Below are 15376 nucleotides of genomic sequence, written 5' to 3'. Positions count from 1 at the left end.
TCTTTGAGTCCTGTGTACCTCATTTTCACATGCTCAGGTCAGGTTGGAGATGGCTTTTGTGAGGTCTTGAGTGGGAGGTGTGAGAGTTGATCCTGTATACATGCATTTTGACTCTCCTTTGGTGTTTGAACTCGTTACTCAACATGTCTTTGAGACAGTATGTTTACAATGCCCACCACATTGATCTGAGAATTTGAAGGGCCCTCTGTTTTGGCTGTCAGGAGGGACCAAGAACCTTACCAATTACACCTGTGAGAGGCACAGCAAGTCCATGGCAGCGATGGAAGGAACTATATCAGCATTTGTTCTTCAGTTGGAGACGTTGCTGGAACTCTACAAATTCCCACAGGTGAGACAGGATGGAGTGGGTCAGAGATAACACTGAATGTCCTTTGCTGTTATTACAAGACATCTGAGCCACCTTTTGCTCTGTTGACAAAAGGTGGCTCAGACAGTCTTTGATGTTTCTAATGGTGACAGAAAGTCCTTGAACTGTCAGTGTTTATTTGGGGTAAGAAGGAGGCAGAATGAGATGGGCAGCAGTGAGGCATCCCCGGCTGGCACCGCCAGGCTGTCTCTGGGAACTCTATATCTGAACAATTACTTTCCAGTTAATTTTTCCCAAAAGGAAAATGATATATTTAAAAAATTTTAATAAGTAAATCTTCGCCTTTCCAAAAGAGAATGTGTTATCTTCAACTTTGAAACGATGAAATAATCGTTGCTTTATTCTTTACTATCGTGATTTTATATCTAACTGCTATATCTGTGAAAAATTCTTGACCATCCTGACTCTCTCCAGAGTTGTGCCCTTGACTAATAGTCAAAATTAGACTTTTTACAGCCCTAGAAACTTGGAGATTAGCTTATAAAAAGATTTGGTAAACCAAGATTCTGGGGAGAGTTGGGGAGGCTGGCAGAGAAGTAACCCTGTTTACAATTTTATTACCCTAGATAATATTAACCAGTTTTATATGTTTCTTAGAAATTTTATTTTAGCTTGCCTTTTTCACCACTGGCTATATGAAACCTTGCTCTTCAAATGTTCTACAGATCAGGACTTTTGTCTTCCAGATGGTTTTCTCACGAATGAGTTAAATACAATTTTAACTCTTATTAAGAAAAACTCTGAGCATTTTGCCTTTACAAACATTTATCAATTTCTCTAGTAATTTACTTGCTAGCTGTGAATTTCTTCTAGGAGTAGAAAGTGATGTGCCTGATACATTGTGTTTGATTGTGCTCTTCTCCCTCAAATCACTTCTCAATACAAATGGATAGAGTTTTTCCTTTTCTTCTAAGATTAGTTATGCCCATTTGATGTTATACCCTTTGCCGAGTGATGAAGGACAGTTTCCATCTCTGTATCAGGTGGTCCCAAGGAATCATCTTTGCCCCTTGGCATGGTGAAGCTGTTGCAGCATTTTAGCTGCACCTGGTAGGGCTGCTTATCTTGGATGACATGAAAGGTGGGCATTTTTACTTAGAACTGAGAGAAGTGCCCAGGGAAGGCATCTGTTCAGGCTTTACAGAGAATTGTCTTGGAGGGTGTTCTGCCATCAGCAGGTAGGATAACCTTGGCCAAGACTGAAGATCCACCAACAAATGTGACTGTTGTCTGTGGTGACAGACTCCCTAATCCTCCTGGACATTCTGAGATTGAATAGTTTGAAAATGTGGAAAGCTTGTGTTACTACCTCCCAGTGGGACTTTGAAATGGGGAGAGTGTCACGAGTGTCACACTGAATCCATTTCATGGGACTCACTTTTTCTAAATCTTTTTTTTTTTTTTCCTTGAGACAAAATCTAGCTTTGTCACTCAGGCTGGAACACAGTGACTCGATCTCGGCTCACTGCGAGCTCCGCCTCCTGGGTTCAAGCAATTCTCCCTCCTCAGCCTCCTGAGTAGATGGGACTACAGGCGTGTGCCACCACATCCAGTTTTTTTTTTTTGTATTTTTAGTAGAGACAGGGTTTCACCCTGTCAGCCAGGATTGTCTCCATCTCCTGACCTCGTGATCCACTCCCCTCAGCCTCCTAAAGTGCTGGGATTGCAGGCATAAGCCACCTCACCTGGCCTGGGACTCCGACTTTTTCAAAGCAGAACAGTGCGATGCCTGGCTTGAAGCATTTTGTTCAGACAATTCGTCCTTCCATACACTCAGAAGACATTTCCCTAAATAAACCGTGGCTTTTTTCCTCGGATTGCTTCCTTTCTGCTTCTGACTGTGAAACACTAAGGAGGATGGCCACGAAATGCTTCCTTGGGTTCTGTGCATTGCTTTGACTGGATTGCGTCTGATCTCATTAAGTCCGCCTATGATGCTGCGTGTGCAGCCCACGCGCTACGGTAAGTGCTGCTTTTAGAAACACAGCGGGATACGAGGAAAACGCAGATGCACTGGTGTTTCATCCATAGTAGGTAATGATTTCCACTAGGGCATTCTAGGCCCTGGATCCCATGGATTCTTGAAATACAGAGTCATAACTGCGATTTTCTCAAAACTTGCATAATAACTCAGGCAAAACACATTGAAATTTTATTTTCCGAATATAAATTCTGAATATGTATATGTCTACTTGCTTTAACAATAAGAAACCATATATAGTCCGGAGAGTTTTCAGTTTCCATGTGTGTATGTGCGCGTGTATGTAAATGTTCGTCACATAGGTATCTCTGGGTAGAAGAAAGCTTGTCATATTTGACCTAAGATTAAATTTTTGTCCCACATTACCAACACTCATTTTCAATCTGATTTAATTTTTTTTATCATTGAAATAATTTATTTACCACTAGGGCACCACAAAAACAGACATACATCGTGTTAAAATACAGTATAATTGGTCATCAAAATACAAAACAGCTTATCTTATATTCCGTTTTTCAAACCATGCCACTGATCAAATTGTACTGCTGATTAACACAAAAAAAATTGCTGCCCACTTGCATACTACCACTTCCCCCCTGCCTTCCCGCCTCCACCCCCCTCCCACAGCAAAATTTACTTATGGGAAATAAAGATCTTATAGAACCCCCCAAATTAAAAAAAAAAGATTCAAGAGATCTTAAAATAGAGCTTTTAAAATTTTATCAGTGCATTCATGAGGAAAGACAAAATAATACAAAACAAAATGTCATCCTATCTGAGAGGAAAATACCTGCAGAAGTAAAAATGATTTACATATAATTAATAGAAAAGTGGAAGACAAAAAAGAAATAATCAACACACACTCAAAGCTGGGATTGGGTTACATCCAACTCAAGGGCTGTTTACTATTGTGGCATCCCGTCTCTTGCTTTTCCAGTTTTCACACTTGCAAATCCAATCTTTAATTAATGGTCAGGAAATTCCAAAAAAGAAGTAGACCATATCAGACAACTTCACTTTGGATTCTCACCTCCTTATGCTGCTCTTTAGGTGAAACTGCAAATATTCCATTGCTTTACCTATTAATTTTTATTTGAAAGCTAAATAAGGGAAAAGTGACAAACTGACATATTCTATAAACCCCAAATGAAGATACCTCTTCTGCAATGATGTGGCAAATTATTTATTAAAGCAAGGTAAACTTTAGCCTCAGCTATAGATAACTCTCACACAGAGGAAAGAAAGAATTTTTTGATCATAGGAAAAATTGGCTTGTGCCTTTTCACCTTGACAGAACATTTATGAAAACCTTAACTTCAGTGAAATACACAAAATGACTTAAGCTGACCTGGACTTTTTCCCTTTTGAAAAATCAACTAAAATATCTATCTTTCAATTTCCCCCTGAATATTAAAAACCTGACTAAAGAAAAAGATGTTTCCTATGAAGTGTCTGCTTTGTAATAACAATAGAATTTTATAAAAATATTGATTACACCAAGGTAGAGAAAACTTTCTTAACTCAATCAAGCGTCTGAGTTTGTTAGATTCCTAAATCCTTGCTAAAACTAAAACATTTGACCTCAATTTTCTATGTATCTATAGCATTTCTCCTTTTCCTAACATAAAAGCTTGTTGACGTCTGACATAGTAATGATGCTTAGAAGATGAAGGAAGACGGCTGAACTCGAACCCATCTTTTTTGTAAAAGAAAAAAAGGACAAGTGGACCCAGGTAGCTTATGTCATAATAATGAACAATACACAAAGCACAAGTAGGGCAAATATCATAAAAAATGCATTTGTAGTGCAAGACTTTACAATCATATTAGAAAGCTTTTCAATCTTGGATGTTTTGCCGATGTAGTAGAGAATGGTTAGGGGTTCTAAATCTTGGGACACACAGCAGGGAGAAGCAGATGCTTCTGGATTTATGGTATTATATAAGCTCAGGACCCTGCTGTGCTGAGTGTCTGAACTCCATAAATATGCGCACGCTCCAGCACAGAAGTTGGGATTGTACCCTTTGGGTTCGTGTATCCATTTCCACCCAAGAGCCCTCTTGAAATCAATATAAAGTGGGCGTAGGCAGCAATTGCCCCGCACATTTCTAAAGCAATAGGCTGCATCCAAAGCACGCGTCTTCCGCCGGTTGGTCTGTTGTGACTCAAGTCTGCAAATCTTGCTTCTAGTTCTTCGCTTTTATTTGGGATGATGTAATTATTAGATGGTACAAAAGTACAACAGGGACAGTGTAAGCTTATTTTAAACCCCAGATTCCTGTCTTTATGGTGAAGCCATTCATGAACAGCATCAGTTACATCAAAAGAGAACCATTCGCCTTCTGCTCTTGTTTTCACAACTTTGCTGTTGATGTAGCGCTGGGTTAGAGATGTTCAATCTTTGGACTTGAGAATCTGATACAGCTCGATCCGTTGTTCAGGCACTCTGGCTTTTGGGTTCTGCAAACGAAAGACTCTGAACTCTGCTTTCACCAAATTGGAAGCATTCTTCTCCATTGCTGAGACATCAAATCGGACAATTCTGAAGTCGGGTCTGTAGAAAGTGGGCGGGATGGCATTTTCGGAGGGGAAGAAGGGCGGCGTGTCTATTTTGTAAACCTCCTTGGCGTAGTACTCCTCGTCGCTCCTCTCGCGCTTGCAGGTGGCAGGCCTCCGGCTCACCTTCTCCTGGACAAGTCCCTGGTGCTGTTGTAGATGGAAATCACCTCCGGGGGGACTTCCTCGGGCTCAGGATAGTCTTCTGGGGGTCTGGTAAGCTTCAGCTTGCTCAGGATCTGCCCGCGGATCGCCTCGATCCTCTTGCGCATGAACTGGTCCATATCGAGTGTGCTCTTAATTTTTTTTTTTTAACCTCTGATGTTGTTGGTATAGAAATGACTGGGGAAAAGAAATTAGTTTTGAGCCTTTACTTTGTGTCCAGCATAAATGACTATATTTTTCTCATTTAATTCAAAATAACATTAAGAGATATGAATTGCTATTTCTATTTTATGTCTGAGAAAAACTCATATTCAGAGACACTCAGTAAAATTCTTACACACTGCCTTTAAATTGGTCAACAAAAATTTGAAAGTGGTTGAGTGCACTGGCTCACACCTGTATACAATCTCAGCAGTTTGGAAAGCCAAGGTGGGTGGATCACCTGAGGTCAGGAGTTCAAGACCAGCCTGACCAACATGGTGAAACCCCATCTCTACTAAAAATACAAAAGTTAGCTAGGTGTGGTGGTGGGCACCTGTAGTCCCAGCTACTTGGGAGGCTGAGGTAGGAGAATAGCTTGAACCTGGGAGGCACCGAAATGGCGCCACTGCACTCCAGCCTGGGCAACAGAGTGAGACTCCATCACACACACACACACACACACACACACACACACACAAGTAAAAAAGAAAAAAAATTGAAACCACATTTGCCTTTATTTTCATCAAAGTATAAAGTTGAATTTGAGCTTTGTCTTCAAGGATCAGGGAGGAACGACACTTCAGTTAATGCTTCATAACATAATGCATCTTTTCTTATTATCATTACTCCCTGATGCATCGCTTTTAGCCTTACTCTCTTAAGGACCACTGAATTTATGACCAGTGCTGGTGACCAAGTACTGGATTAGAATAGAAACTCTGTTTCACAGTATGATATTCTGAATTATTGTAATTTCCGTGATGGTCTCCAGCATCAAGTGAAGCTAGGAAATCATGTTATCCATGTGGTCAAGATTTTCCATGCATGAGGAAAAGATCAAATGGGCCACTGTTTTTTCCAGAAGTTGGTCACAATTTCAATAGCTTTTTACTGAGTATGGATATCAGAATAGAGTTGTTTCATGCAGGTAATTTCACCTGATTTGAACCCTCTACGTAGTTGATATGTATATCTCACATATACAAACTTTTACCTTTTAATATTTCTTATTCATTGCTTATCATACAAAGAACAAACATTAAATTGTGTAATAAAAATAACAGTGATGGTAATAATGGTAGTGAATAATCATTAACTATGTGCCAAGCATTGTTTCAGTAGCTTCATGTGTGTCAATTATATTACTCAGAACACTGCTATGAGTCAGATCCCATTAGTAGTTTTTTTAGGTAAGAAAGGAGTGCACAGAAAAGCTCAGTAACTTATTCACCATGACACCCTTAGTGATGAGTCACAATTTCAACCAAAGTAGTTCCTGCCAAAATTCATGATTTTAACTACAATATGGTATTGGTTCTCAGATTTTTGTATCTTATTAAATAATATATTTCTTTTAAAATTTATTTTATTATTTTATCACTACACATGTAACAAAAGTGCATTAAGTAATATATTTCTAAAATTAAATGTTTTGTGTTTATTTCTACATAAAAATAATATTTTTTTATATTCTAGATTTCTATTATCTTCCTAATTCTTAAAATTAAAATTGTCTTGGTTATTATAGTCAGTGATACTGACACTGAATAGTAAGTTTTACGTCTTTATTTCAAGTCCTTATGTTATTTTGTAGGAACTCAATTTTCACCTTTATGCATACCATACCCCTTTCAAGTGGAATAATTCTCATATTTTACCTTGATGCTTTCTATACATTTCTGATAATAACTTTACTTGTACTCTTAGATTACTCAGACTTTTTAAAATAAATTACAAGTTAGTTTGGTGTCTATTAAAATGCATATGATTTTCTGTGATAATTTGTTAGTATAGCTTATTAAGTGTATATACATGTTTGAGTGTGCGTATATATATATATATATATATACACATTAAATTATTTTTGCTTCCCTAGGATAAACTGAAATTGATCATACTTTTTAAATATACATTATTTTTAGAGTGGTGTCAGGATTTTAAAAATTTGAAGAGAAAGTACAAAGAGTTTATATATACCTCCCCTTTTCCCCATTTCTCTATAGTTTCTATTTATTAACACTTCGTGAGGGTGGTGCATGTGTTACAATTGATGAATCAGCATTGATACTTCATTATTAACTAAAATCCATACTTTGCATTAGGGTTCAGTGAACCAACATTGATATACTATTATTAGCTGAAACCCATACTTTAGGTTTCAGTCTGTGTTACAGAGTTTTATGTGTGTTGACAAATTTATAATGTCATGTATCCATGATTGTAGTATTTATATCCATATTCCTAAGTGGAAATGTTCTCTAATTTTACTTTCCCATCTATGATTTGTTTCGTTATCAATGGTATGTTAGCTTTTTAAATTGAGAAGTCTTTTTCTAATTTATTAAAAGATGAAAATTTACTGTTTCTTGAACACTGATATTTGAGTATAAAATCACATGGATCTGATGTGTATCTTGTGGCTCTATTCCTAGCTCTATTTTAAATTATTATTGTGATATGGATTGGATTCATGTTCCACAGGCTTAACAGGAAGCACGACAGGGAGGCCTCAGGAAACTTACAGTCATGGCAGAAGGTGAAGGGGAAGCAAGAACCTTCTTCACATGGTGACAGAAGAGACAGAGAGAAAACAGGGGAGTGCCACACACGTTTAAACCATCAAATCTCATGAGAACTCATCCACTGTCATTGAACAGCAAGAGAGAAATCCACCCCCATGATCCAGTCACCTCCCACCAGGCCCCTCCTCCAATTCAACATGAGATTGAGATTTGTTTCCTTAAGGAGTTTAAGCGTATACTTATTTTGTATCCTGTATCTGAAAATTACAAGGTCTGAAATGTTTTCTGGTTGTATTTTGTTGACTCTTCATTGTGTGGTTTACATGTTCATTCAGTCTTAGTATCTGTATAACTATATGGTGAGTAATAAATATTTTGAGGGTTAATCCCTCTTATAGGGTTGTCTATGTTTCATCCAAGCACCTGAGTTGTTAATAATCAGACATTTAATTTAGGCACTTAACGTTTTCCTTGACAATGCAAATACATTTAAAATTGAATCCCAAACCAGTATGAAGACAAGTTTTTGAATAAAAATTTCTCAGAAGAGACATATTTTTCTTTTGCCATCCAGATTCCAAACTGAGGCTAAGAACTTATCTCCTTTCACTGGCAGGAAGATTTGTTTTTTCTTTTTCCTAGAAGATCATTTACCTATGAAAGTGGGCCTTCAATGGTTGTAGCTCTATGGATTGTCTCAGGCTTAATAAGGTCTTGTCTCCTGTCTCCTCAGTTTTGGTCATTAAAACCCAAATGACCTTGATCATCTTAATTAGCAAATGTTGTGAGGACAGCATGTGCTTGCAGAGCAGCTTTCCTGTCTGAGTTTCTGTTCCTTTTTATTTTTTCTGAGGTTTCTCATACATCATTGGAGCTAGGCTACGTTTTTATAAGCTTTTGTTGTATTTATCTACCAATTCTAAGCATTTTGTATTCTGCATATCTGATCTAATTATCTCCAGTAGTCTGGGCTAGTTTTTAAAATAAAATGTCTTGAGTGCCCACATATGTGTAACACTGTAATTGTTATCATACTAGAGATAGCATCATTATACATACTTTGGACAATTAATCAATATATGGCTTTCAATCACTTTGCTTATCCATTTTGTACAGACATAATTTAGATTATTTGGATATTTGCCTTTAATGCAAAAATGTGACTTTATTCTTGTCAAAACATCGCTTTCATTTCTACTTAATTTTATTTTCTAGTATGCATGTTTCAGATAGTTCTAAAAGGTATTACACATCATATTTAAATTAATGTAATATTATTACTTTTCAGGATTTTATAATTCATCTATTCTAAATATTTAAGAACACATACCCCCAGTTTCTTTTCTTCAGGCTCCCTACTCTGTGTACAGCCACAGCTATAGATCAGGATTTAGAAAAACCCCATAGGAAGGAGAAGCTGTGTGTTCTTTTAACTGCATTGTGCCTAGAGGGTGAGATTTCCAATAAGACAGGTCAACAAACAATTTGTTTCTAGCTGTTCTTCAGCTTCCCCATTAATAAAAAAAAATTGGTTAGGATTTGAGTTAGACCTACAAAGTGCCATTCTTTTCCTCATTTATCATTCCTTTGATCATTCATGTAATACATTTTAATGTTCTGATCAGTAGAACAGTGCCAGCTTTCTCATGAACGAATGGAGCAAGAACTCACTCATTACTGCACGGAAGGCACCAAGCCATCCAGGAAGAAAACACCCTTACGATCCAAATACCTCCCATTAGGCCCTGCCTTAAACATTGGGGATCAAATTTCGTAATGAGATATGAAGGGAACAAATATCAAAACTATCAGTAGGCAAATGAATCTTGTTGCATTCTGAGGAAAGAATATTCAAGACAGAAGGTCCAGAAGTTCAAAGCCCTTGGGGCAGGAGTTTGTGAAGTTGAAAGTAAATCAAGGCAGCTAATGTGGATGGTTGGAAAATACAGTTGAAAGAAATTGTGGTAGGAGGTGAGGTCTGAGATTTAGAAACATTGTAAAGATTTTGATTTAATTTTAAGTGTAATTAAAAGCCATCAGAAAGCTTTGAGCATGGCAGTTAAATGATTTGATTTTTAAAGAGTAACTGCCTGTTTTGTGCAAAATAGACTGAAGTTGACTCAGGGATTTGGAGCTAGAAAGGCCACTTGGGTGTATTACGTTAATCTTGATAGAGATTACATTGTCTTAGATCAGAATGGCCAAGTGGAAATGACAAGAAGTGATTAGAATTAGGAAATATTTTGATGGGAGAGTCAAGAGGATTCACTGATGTATTAGTTGTGGTGTGTGTGTGTGTGTGTGTGTGTGAAGTAAAAATCATGAGCAATGCCCAAATTCTGGACCAGTGCGACTTAATGTCTCATGGCCAACCTAATGGAATTTTGAGTGTTTTTTTTTTTAATTAAAAAAAAAAAGTAATATGCCTTGGTCATTGCAATGTGTCTAGAATTCAACTAAGGGTCTGGCTCACCACAGGTTCTCAGTTAAAGCTTTCTTGTATAAATGAATAAATTTAAGGTTTAGCCTGGAAAATAGATATTTGAAATGTCTTGAAGATTGTAGGCCGGGCGCGGTGGCTCACACCTGTAATCCCAGCACTTTGGGAGGCCGAGGCGGGTGGATCACGAGGTCAAGCCATTGAGACCATCCTGGTCAACTTGGTGAAACCCCGTCTCTACTAAAAATACAAAAAATTAGCTGGGCATGGTGGCGCGTGCCTGTAATCCCAGCTACTCAGGAAGCTGAGGCAGGAGAATTGCCTGACCCCAGGAGGCGGAGGTTGCGGTGAGCTGAGATCGCGCCATTGCACTCCAGCCTGGGTAACAAGAGCGAAACCCCGTCTCAAAAAAAAAAAAAAAAAAAAAAAAAAAAAAAGATTGTAATGGTCTCATCATCAGAGAAAAAATAGGAGTAGCACGCACATCTATGTTGAAGAGGAGAAAAAAATCATCTTTCTTCATATAAGTGACAAGGGATAAATACTGCTAAACTTGCTAAACTGGAATTAGTTCATTTGTAGCATCTCATAATTGCGTTAACTATGGAGACTAGATGGAGAGTGTGCTTTAAGATGACTAATGCTATCATTGTCTAGTCCTGTGAAAAAAGGAAGCATTTCAAAACTGAGACAATAAGCTTTCAATTTTTTAAAATCAGATTCCAGTGAATGTACAAAATGCCCAGAAAACCAGCCATCTCTCAGTGAGAGAGATCGCTGCCTCACAGAGTTTGTGACCTCCTGGATTTTGAAGATGTACTGGGGGCAGCATTGGCCAGCATAGCTCTCTGTTTCTCTGTCCTCACAGCCATTGATATGGTTTTGACAACTTCAAACAGGACTTTAATTCCAAACCAACCACAGAACTGGTGCCTGGGAGCAAATGGGACTGACGCCCAGGCGCGACTGCGGGCTGGCGATGTCGAGAACGCTCTGGAAGCTCCTAACCGACGGCTCCGGGTGCGGATGCACAGGCCCTGACAGGCACTCTGGGGTGGGCAGTCTGACACCAAGCAGTAAGGCCTCAGTCCACGAGCAGTGCGGGTGGCCCCCGGGGGGCGGCGGCACGGGGCGCGGCCCTCAGCAAGCGAGTGGGCGGGATGGATGAAACTCGGAGACACTGGGAACCCGAGACAGGGCCCGACTCTCGCAGGCACCATTCCCCGACCCCAGGATTTTCAAAGGGACAGGATTTCGAAGTCTTCATCTTCTGAGTCAAAGAATCTTTCCAGTCGCTCTACATCAGAAGAATCTAGGGACAGGTTCAGGACATCCGGGCAGGCCAGATGTGAAGGCTGCTGCTCCACCAGCTCAAACATGGGCAGGGCACCTCCGAGCAGAGACAGCTTTTTAACTTGCTGGCAGCGGTCATTGAAGTCGTCTTCAGTCTTGCAGAAAAACCCCACATAATTCCCATGTGTTGAGAGGGATGCGGTGGGAGATCATTGAATCATGATCTCGGTTTCTCCCACACTGTCTTCGTGGTAGTGAATAAGCCTCACGAGATCTGATTGTTTTGTAAAAAGGTTTCCCCTTTTACTTGGCTCTCATTTTCTCTTGTCTGTCACCATGTTAAGACGAGCCTTTCACCTTCAGCCATGATTGGGAGGCCTCCCCAGTCACGTGGAACTGTGTGTCTATTAAGCCTCATTTCCTTTATAAATCATCCAGTCCCAGGTATGTTCTTTATCAGCAGTGTGAAAAACGACTAATATAGTCATGATTCTTGTGGCCTTTGTGAAGCACGTACACACACCCATAGTCAAGACTCTAAGCTACATCTCTCTTTTTGTTTTCCTCTGCTCCTTGCTCTTCATTGGCTTTACAAACACAGTCACTTGTATCCTCTGACAGATAACATTTGGAATCATATTTACTGTGGTTGTTTCAACTGCATTAGCTAAATCTATCACTGTGCTTATAGCCTGTAAGGCTACAGTATCAGGGAGAAAGCCAAGGTGTTTTTGGATACCAGAAGTTTTTAGCACAGTTATTTTTATTTGTTTTCTTATCCAACTAAGTCTCTGTAATTAGACTTAGAATCTCTCCTCTGTTTGTTAATATCGATCCTACACTCTGAGCATGAATACCTCATCATTGAGTGCCTTCAGGTCTCTGTCTTTGCCTTCCACTCTGTTCTGGGGTCCTTGATCTTTTCGGCACTGGGGAGCTTCATCTTGGCTTTCCTGGCCAAAAGCCTGCTTGACACCTTCAATGAAGTTCTTGATGTTTAGCATGCTGATGTTCTGTACTGTTTGGATTACCTTCCTATCTGTGTAACACAGCACCAAAGAGCAGGCAACCATGTTGCCTTGGAGATACTCTCCATCTTGACTTCCAGTTTTGGGTGCTAGGCTGTATCTTTTCTCCCAGGATACTGTATTATTCTAATAAAACCAGATAAAAATACTCTTGGAGAGTTAAGGGAAAATAACAAGTTCTTATATGTATAAATATTTAATTTCTGGCCTTAAAAAAATAAAAAAGAGGAATGTAAAAAATAACTGTTATTTGCATGCAGATGGCAGAGTCATATTTAAGTAATATTTCAGTCTGGTTTATAATCTCTTCACTCTGCCATTATATTCAAATAGAGTGAGATTCACAATACCTTCAATCATCAAGTTTGTGAATACAAATCTTAACTTTGATGTGTGATTTCTCAGATTAAATCTATTATTAAATGCTAAAAGTTGTCCTTCATTACATGCACAGTAACCCTTTTTATCTCTTTCTTTAGCTACCATTTTGTCTTAGATACACATTGTAGCAGAATGTATTGAGGCAGTCCACTCAACGTCCCATTTAAGTTTATGAATTTTTTCTAATTGGTGGGACAGATAACATGAAGATCTCTAATTTGTATTGAAAGTTTATCATATTTTTCTGTTTTCTTCTGAACAAGTATATGTGAAATTATAAAATTCACCTTTAATTTATATATCCAAATTGCAGGATGTAGAAGTCTAATATTAGTTCTATCAAAACAAAAAAACAGACATTTGTCCCCAAATATAAATTAAATAGACTACACTTGTCTTACTGATATTAAATCCAACCGTATTGTACACTACATTTTTATGTTGTCACAAAACTCCAAGTCAGTTCGGTTATTAACAAGCAAGTTTAATATATGTGGAAGAACAATCAATAGATTGTTATCAAACAGAGATAAAAATTGAATTTATAAAGCAAAAGGGCAGGGGGCATTAAAATAAACAAGTTAGTCTGAAAAGTGAACTTAGTTTTCTTTTTCCCGAGTATAACAGACTGACAAGAGGAACACTAAGGGATCAGTCTCTGGGATAGTCAACAGAGAAAACTTTCAGTTATTTCTAGATTATCTGAAAAGGCCTGACAGTTCTGTTGGGACAAGTTGTGTCCAGGTATCATGTGTCACTTCTTCTACTGAAACAGATTGCATAATATCCCTTTAAACTATATCTTAGGTTCCTGTTTTCTTTGGTTAAAATCCAGCTCCTAGATGAACTGATTTTTCCTATAGAGGTCTTATTTTTTTCTTCAACACCATATTATGAATTGAATGTCAGGTCAGGGTTACGGCTTTGAAGCAAGATATAAGAATCAAGATAATGGGAGGGTTAAAAAACATTAAAGTTTGGGAATAATTTCAAGTATTTTAAGAAAAATTTGGAGTTCGCCTAGTATCTAAGTTTTTCTTGGGTTTAGCTTAACAAGAAAAATAACTCCCAAGATCAATTAAATCAATCTTACTTACCTAATGTTTATTCAAGTTCAAGATATTTCAGGTATTATAAAGATTTTCTCTTGGAAGGACATTAAATTGCCAATTATCTATCATTTAGGACTATCATAGTCAATACGTTGCTGCTATTCCATTGAATTTCTAAAACCTGAGGTGCTTTGTTTACTACGTAGACCATAATCAAGGATAAATTATGGATCACATATGTTAGTTGGGAAACAGCATGGATAAGGCAGAAATACCCACCCACACACACACAAACACACTCACACATGCACATACAAAATGAAGCATATATGTATACATGTACGCATATATAGTAAATTCTGATGTCTTGAGTCCCTCTGTATAAATTACCAAATTGATTCAATAAAATATGAGCAACTGGATGGTTTGTTTTAGTATATGGAAAGGCCAGAATATTGTGCTCAAAACAATGGTTATGTTTAAATATGATTATAGAAAAGTCATGATTTCTTCATAATAATAATAATTGTAAGAGTATATATTGTGGAGACACAAGAATGTTTTTCATAGTCACTACTATTTATCAAATGCCACCTGAATTTAATTAATTTTGTATTCAGAAAAGGCTGAAGTTTAGAAAAATTATGCAATGATTTCTATGTAGCTTTATGAGAAAATAATTGGTCATTATTTATCATTAATTCCATATTCCATTGTCTTTCTCATGAGGCTATAAGAAATGTCAGCGACTACAGCTAATTTTGAGGACCTGTAGTTTAGCCATAGCATCTAGATGTTTTAATATTAGTAACATTCTGGAAAATTGCAATGAGTTCACAGGGTTTATCAGAAGGAAATTAGTCAAGAAAATGAGAAAAATGATTAGGATTTCCATTTTCATGGCCTAATACCTTGAACTAAGACAAAATGAAAACAGTGAGAAAAGGCAGCATATCCAAGAAATAAAACAGAATCAAAGTGAGGGCATGTTTTTCTGATCATGAAGTTTTACCTGAAATATCTTCAGTGAAAGTTACAGATGACTGATTATACTTTTAATGTCATCTTGTTGATCTATAGAATCTTTGAGGAATATGTCTACTGGAAGTTGTCTGCTTCTGAAGGCTTTTTACTAAGCCTCTGGGTCAGATTTAACATGGGTCTGGATGTCCAGATTATAGGACCCTAGACACTTTTATCCTTAGAAGCATGTCTTCTCTAGTGTTTTTCATAGACCTCAAACAGATTCTTTGTGATGAAAATAATCAAATGACTTTTTATAGCATAGTCCTAATGCTGAGTGGTGTTTCTTCCAATAAACTCATTCTCCTGGAGGGATGTGTACAATTATATCCCTCTTGGAAATGCA

General features: G+C 37.8%; 1 pseudogene across 1 annotated transcript; it reads right to left on the bottom strand.

The window, feature by feature from the left end:
* Positions 1 to 2769: 2769 nt before the first annotated feature.
* Positions 2770 to 11473, bottom strand: LOC100398640 (transforming growth factor beta-3 proprotein-like; annotated as a pseudogene). Its single transcript, XR_013524886.1, has 3 exons — positions 11040 to 11473; positions 9144 to 9189; positions 2770 to 5221 (listed from the first exon to the last, which is right to left on the bottom strand). The product of XR_013524886.1 is annotated as a transforming growth factor beta-3 proprotein-like (transcript).
* Between the last annotated feature and the right edge of the window lie 3903 nt (positions 11474 to 15376).

This window comes from Callithrix jacchus, chromosome 1 (genome assembly GCF_049354715.1).
Source record: "Callithrix jacchus isolate 240 chromosome 1, calJac240_pri, whole genome shotgun sequence".
Classification (NCBI taxonomy): domain Eukaryota; kingdom Metazoa; phylum Chordata; class Mammalia; order Primates; family Cebidae; genus Callithrix; species Callithrix jacchus.
Note: the sequence above shows the minus strand (reverse complement) of the source record. Positions and strands in the feature narration are given on the sequence as shown.